The sequence below is a fragment of the Limulus polyphemus genome, unplaced genomic scaffold, assembly GCF_000517525.1.
Source record: "Limulus polyphemus unplaced genomic scaffold, Limulus_polyphemus-2.1.2 Scaffold8895, whole genome shotgun sequence".
Classification (NCBI taxonomy): Eukaryota; Metazoa; Arthropoda; class Merostomata; order Xiphosura; family Limulidae; genus Limulus; species Limulus polyphemus.
This window is the reverse complement of record NW_013674505.1, coordinates 1-7,289: the sequence shown is the minus strand read 5'-3', so window position 1 is coordinate 7,289 and position 7,289 is coordinate 1. Positions and strand designations below refer to the sequence as shown.

General features: G+C 32.3%; 1 protein-coding gene across 2 annotated transcripts in view; it reads right to left on the bottom strand.

Moving 5' to 3' along the window:
- Positions 1–6,542, bottom strand: part of LOC106475632 — a 14,620-nt gene extending 8,078 nt beyond the window's left edge. Inside the window, exon 1 of one of the 2 annotated variants that reach the window (XM_022379694.1) lies at positions 6,389–6,542. The gene's annotated coding sequence lies outside the window, so the exon portion shown is untranslated. The remainder of the gene's footprint in view (positions 1–6,388) is intronic. The other variant, XM_013936310.2, reaches the window with a different exon arrangement.
- Positions 6,543–7,289: the final 747 nt, after the last annotated feature.

Sequence of the window (7,289 nt, the reverse complement as noted above, 5' to 3'; positions counted from 1 at the left end):
CACTGATTTCTGAATACGATTTGATGTTGCTGCAGAAATTATTGGAAAAGCATCATCCAAGTTCTGCTTCAATTGAGAAATTCTTCGGTCGATGCGATTATTCATTACTTCTTTTTCCTTAAGAACAAGCGTCTTAATCTGTTCTTGGGCGTCCTTGCATCCATTATGAAGTTTTAGTCGTTCTTCATCCATTAATTCTTTGTCTTTTTTTGGATCTAACCCAAGGAGTGACCCGAGGCTGGCCAAACTATCCATTATGCATTTGGTTGAAACCTGAAATTTAATATTTTCATGACATCTAGAACGTAGTATAAACAATGTATTTATTACCCTGAATGTTTAAATACATAGGTTCATGCTACTGAGTTATCTTTGCAAACTTTTAAATATAATTTGGTAAAAAGTAAAAAAAATTAAATAAATATATGTTGTAAAATTCTTGGATTTTGCGCAAATCTACTCGAAAACTACCTGAGGCAACTTTCCAGAACATTGAAATGATAGATGATACAAAGTAGCTAATCAACACAACTCTATACAGTATCATAGGTTAAACTAATCGAATAATAAAATTTTACCATCGCTCTTCTAACGTACCCATGGCCCCAAAGTACAGAGTACTATTTCTATATTTTGGGCAGTAACCGGGTACAAAACCTTTGATGCACAGTCCAGAACGCTAACTATTCTGACCTATTGTTCATTTATTACAAATTCAGAATAAATTTTCAAAATAGTCCTCAAATATTTAGAACACGACGCAGCTTAAAGATTTGTGGTAGATTTCAAATCATTCACTTGAATTTTCCTTATTCTATCATTTTCACGCATTTAAGCAACGTTATCTTACAGGCAGTATGTTTTAGATCGATAAATTCTGGACTATATCACACAACAAATTACACAGTCAGGCAAACAAACTCATGTAGACGTAACTTTATTTAATGAAACTACATGTAAAATAAACAATAAAGTATAGTAATTGTATTTACCATAGTGTATAGAGTATGAAATAGTTATCAGCGTTCAGTGTATGACACGGTTTAGGAGTTGAAAAAAGGAACTCACAAAAAATGAAGAATAAAACCCGTACTAAAGAAAACTGTACTTAAAAGGTGTCTACTGCAATTTATGAAACGAACCGAATCTAAATTATTGCAAAGTAATGTAAATGTAAAGTTGTAAAGAAGGCAAAATTAGCTGAATATGCAGAAACGTCTGAATGCGTGTTCACAAAGTGGTAAGTATATGGAGTTGAACGAACTGCGCATGCTTATTTTAGACCCATGTAGCTGTATTTATCGTAGTGTTAAGTTTCTTTTTCTTTAAGGAAATTACACGCAAGTTAACTGTTGTTTGTGTGAAATACTTTTCAAATAAAAAAATTAAAATTGAACTAGAAGCCAGTCGTCAAGTGATAACAATAACATTTCGCCTTTGTGTAGCATACTCATTGCATTAAAAATTTTGACTAAGAAAAATACAGATAAAGTGATTTTGAGTGGAATAGCCAATATATAATCCGGACTATTTGAACAAAGAGCTTTCTAACAATATGAGATTTGTAGCGTTTGATCACACAATTTACAAGAAATGTTCCGGATAGAAAATAGACAAATGCAAGCATATTAATTATTTACGTATACATACCTTTCTAATTATTTGTTAGTTATAGGAAATAGGCTAGTACACACTCTTGATTTTTTTTCTGTGTTTAATTGTTTTTAAATAAACACCAAGCTACCCAATGGCAATGAGCTATCTGTGCTTTGCCTACCACAGGTATCGAAACTTGGAATTTAACGGTATAAGCCTACAAACTTACCGTTGTGTCACTGGGGGACTTTGAAGATGGACAAAGGTAAATGCTTACTGTCAATTTTTTATCACTAGTTTTACACGAAGCCTATTTGTTGTTCATTATAAAAGTTAACCTTAGAATTATTTAACAATTATCACTATACATTATTTCTGTGTCTTTACTTACAAGATTTCTAACATTATTCGGATGCACGATGTTTACTTTGTTGTTCTAAGCACTTTTACATTAATGAAAAATAAAAACTTTAAATTTTTGCTTCCACATTATGAATTTTAATCTTTTATTTAATGAAATATTGATGTCGTGATAAAATCATTTATAGATTACGTATAATCTGAGGATGGTCTTCAAATGAAATTTGTTTAAAATGTAATGAAATGTAATGTGCTTTCATTATCTTGTTGCTGATTTAAAGTGAAACATGAAAAATCATTCGTACGATTTTGGCCCCGATAAGCTAAGTAAGTCTTTAGGCTTACAACTCTAAACATTGAGCAAAAGACAAATCCCAGACTAGTTAGATTAAATGAATGCAAGCATTTAAAAAAATGATTAATAACTCGTAAATAATATCAGTCTGTTTGTTTGTTTTCTAATTAAGCACAAAGCTACACAATTGATTATATCTAGCGATATAAGCCCGTAGACATACCGCTGTGCCACTGGGGGGCGATATCAGTCTGTTTTTACTCAGTTAGTTTACAAAAACCGCACGTTTAACTTTATGTACCAAGATGTGGTGTAACAAACTCGTGTCACTAACCATATTAATAAGCTATGGGCTATTAACAACTATCGTAATGATTTAACCAAACATAAGTATGTTTTATTAGTTATTCACACCTACCTCTACGTATACTCCTGAAATCGAATTGACCACGTACGCAATTTTAGCAGCTTCAAACGTTTGCTGGTAAATCATATCTATCATAAAATCACTGATATCGTAACCTTCTAGACCACAATGTTCTTCATTCCCTATGTACTTGAGATATTTGTTTAAAGAAATACTAAGATTGCATTTAATGATGTTGGACATCATTTGGAAGAACTGAACCATCATTCCCCACTGATACCGTACTTGTCCAAGTGCCTTCATTCCTTTCAATAATATTTCTTTAATTTGTTCAAAATTGAGTTCTTTTATGTTTATCTTAGCCATATCTGCCAGATCTTCTTTTTGTCTTTTATTGGCGTCGACTAACTTTTCATAAGAAGAAGCATATAATTCTTTCATGTTTTCCAAATGTTTTTGTGCATGCTCTAATCTAAATTCGAAAATTTCGATCTTTCTTTCAATACATTTTCCATTTCCTTTACCGTTCCACATAGCTTGCTTAGGTGGTTTTCTATCCATAGCAGTTGAACCTAAAACTTCTTTAGTTTCTGAGACAAATGCCATTGCTTCATCATTTACTTCTCGTATTCTCTCAACTATCAGTTTTGTTTCGTTAACCTGAAAATTATTTTTAATCTCTTTGATATCTTTACAGATACCGATAAATTTGTCACATATATGTATAGCTTTCATTTCCATTAACGATGTACTTTCAGTTCTGATTTCTTCACAAATTTTGTTGGAATACGTATCAACATAGATCTCATCGTTATCATTTCGAAGTTTCACTTCATCTAATGAATCATCATCACGGACCAAAGACTGTAACATCTGGGCAAGATAATGAATAGTTTCTGCTTTAGAACAAGCCTTGTTAGTGCTTTTCTTTGTGGCCTTATCAATTTCAAATTCACTTGATTTTAACAGTCTTTTCGCAAGGTTATTTTCTTCTTCTTCTACTTTCATTTTTTCAGTTTCTTTTCTACTGAATTTGGAAAATAATCCAGATATCAAGTTCTTCACACCATTTGAAATACTTTCTACAAACGACATAGCATTTAATTCCTTCTCTTTTGGAAACGATTTTACAACTTCTTGAAAATATTTTTCTGCTGATTCAATTTCTTTTTTAATATTTTCTAACTCATCTTTGGCAAAAGAACGTTCTTCCTCAACAGCTATTCTATTATGTTTGATGACTTCTAATTGTACTTTTGTTTCATGAAGGTCATGTTCATAAGTCCTTTTGCTAAATGTACAAGCTTCCAAAATCTCTCCTGTTAAATTCATGACATCCGTAAATTTTTCTTCTGTGCTTTTAGCCAAGTCTAGACATTTATCTGCAATATCTTTAATCCCTTCCAAAGGAATGGGTAGAAAGTTTTTAATGTCTTTACTAGTACCTTTCATAAGTATTTTGACGGATTCTTCTAAATATACGGGGACATTGGCAGAATGTAAGCGAATTTGGTCCATGTTTTTGTGTGCCTCGTTAAAAGCATCCCATCCAGCATTACTGACTTGGACCAAAGAAGCACAAAAAGAAGATGGATATCGCATATATTGAAACCCATTTTCCGGTTTAGCTTTCTCAAGACTGAAATCTGTGTCGTTAGTTATGAACATTAGTTCTCCTAAAAGCGCAATAGACATTGGAGCAGGAATTAAGTAGTGTTCCCAGTTGATGTGAGGAATCGTGTCGAGAAACATATCTTCTTTGATATCTTCTTCTCTAGTAACAGATGTGACTCGTTCAGTCAGCCAAGCAATACTATCTTCCTCTCCAGTTGCCATTAATAAAGAAACTGAAATGACAAAAAAAGAAAAGAAAAACTTCATTTACTAAAACAATATTTGGATTCGTCACATACTTTACAAATAGATAATAATACTGTTGGAACAACAAAGATTTACAGTTGATGAGTATATTTGATTCTTTAACACTGCTCTGGTCTGTTTTAAATCTACCATTAACTTATTTCTCAAGAGACACTAAATTTTGAAAAACTTAAAGAAATCACCAGTTTTGCTTAATTTGAAGAATTTCACGCAAAAATCCTCGCGGTTTTTCTGTGCTAGCTTTCTATATTTTATAAATGGCAGATTAGATGGAAGCCAGCAAGTCAGCACTATCTCACGTCAACTCTTAGGCTATTCTATAATAACGAAAAGTAAGATTAACCATCACATTATACTACCCCCACGACCGAAAGGATAGGAATGTTTTTGACAGAATTCGAACCTAAGGCACTCAGACTGCAAGGTTAACACCCTAACTACCAGGCTTTGGTGAAAATGAAATAGAAATTTGATACATTTGAAACATATCTTCAACTGTTGAAAATGACGACCTTTATTTACTTTTTCTCTTTCCTTAACATTCTTTTTTGATTCACAACATTTCTTAATTAAATTTGTTTGGTTAAATTATTCCTTGATAAAATCGATATATAAATTTATTATCAAATCATGGCAAAAATATAAACTGTTATAATGTTACAGACTTGTAAAATGATGTGTACGCTGATTAAGTGTTACAAAGTGGCTGAACGCTAAGTTTGAAGACTTATAACACAAAAAATCAGGTTTCGATATTCACAGAGGGCAAAGTATACATTTCCCATTCTGTAGCTTTGTACTTAGCATAAAAACAAACAAGAATAACTATTTTATATTATCATCTTTCCGAAAATATTTTTAATCAGTTAATACATCAGTTTCTTTCATTTCCTAAAACATCCTATCTCATTCAGCTTAACGAAAGATTGGGTACTAAGAACTGCTGTGTCTTCACTGAATCTCCAGTTGCGGACAAACCAATCTAGATGTAATCATGAAGCACGGTTGTTCTTAGTGTTTAGAGATGGGCTGAGAACAAAATGGCTGCCTCATTCTATTACGCTATGATGCTTACAAACAACTACTAAAGTTGAGTTATAGCCTCATTTGGGCACCTAATTGCCACTGTCGAGTATTTCACAGTTTGTGAGACTCCCAATATCATTGAACAGTGTTGCTTAAGTGGAGAACTGGGAACTAGTTAAAGAGCTAAGGAATTCGTCTTTCTTTTTTCTTTTCCAATGCTAGCCAAAAAAATATGTGAAGTTTTCGCAATGACTTTTGTATGACAGAAAAGCATTTTAAGAGTATTTGATAACAGGCTATCACTATGCATGGTAGTACTTAGTACTGGCTTTTACTGCCAGGCTTATATACTAACGAAGAGGGCATCTCGAAGACACTCGGACTTCCCCGATCATTCGAGAAACTCATCTTGCACCTACCAACGCCAATGCGCCAGAAGCGTCACGTGACATCCGCTGTCCTAACGGTATTTTGCACCAGAAGCAGTAATACTAATAGGAACAAGCAATACAAACATACACATATTAAGTAAGTTGCAGCTCTAGTTGTTAAATGAGTAAAAGTATTTATTACCTAAACATAATCAATTTATAATTTAGCATATGTGGTTGTAAAACTTGTATAAACGTTGCCATTTTAATTTAATGGGTCTCATATTATCGTAACTCATACAGCTTTTAAATTTAAGTTAGTCTTTTGTTTACATCCATAAAAGCCAATTAAAAAGTTTATTACTAAAAGTAGTCAGAACTCTACACGAGGATAAAAATGCAAACCTAATTTTTATTGAACATAACTTAAATTCATATGAGTTAATAAATTACTTATGTGATACTAATAATGTAAAAACCTCAAGAACTTACAAAATTCCCGCTTATTCAACTCAGACAGGGAAACTTGAACTGTCGAACTGTGGCTCTAACAGCGCCTGTAGATTACATCAAGACGCGATATAGATGATACTTTGTACAGGAGAAACCCACTGGCTTCACGATATATTTAAACAACGGATGTAGTTATGTCATTGGTGGAAAGCCTTAAACCGTAAAGTCTAAGGGGCTGTTATGGTAATTCACTCTAGATGTAATTATAACAGTTCATGTCAACTTAGGTAAATGTATTCACATTTAAGAATGTAGAAAATACTATCAAATAAAGAATTATTTATTATTTAAATATTTTTAGATTATTCAACTCATACTTGTTTGTTACTCATCCTGAAACGTTATTATTTTGTTTTCCCTGGCTCCAGGATGAGGAAGTTCTCTTCAAAAACTCTTCGCCAATCACGTTCCACGGAGCTGTTCCTTATTGATCTATTTTTGTTTTGTTGTTCATATATGTGACATAAAAAAGCATCCGAGAATTTAATTGGACATGGATATTTTTTACCATTATTATTATCATTACCTAGGTCACTAACAGATTTTGTAGAAGCAATGTTCTCACAGAAAAATAATTCCATAGAAAATATACAGGCTGTAGTGGGTTCTTATCGTTATACACACACACACACACACACACATATATATATATATATATCATAGCTTTAGATGCGATATTTACGAATGCCACAAATTATAATTAATAAATTAGGTAAAAATAAAGTGATTTATTTTCTAGTTAAATGGTTTTCATTCCATCGATTAAATTTAAAGCATAATTTGTTGTTATTATTAACTACAATCGCATTTATTGTAGAGATAATTTAGAGACTAAGTTCAACCTATAATGAAATATTCCATAAGGTTACGAAATACGGAA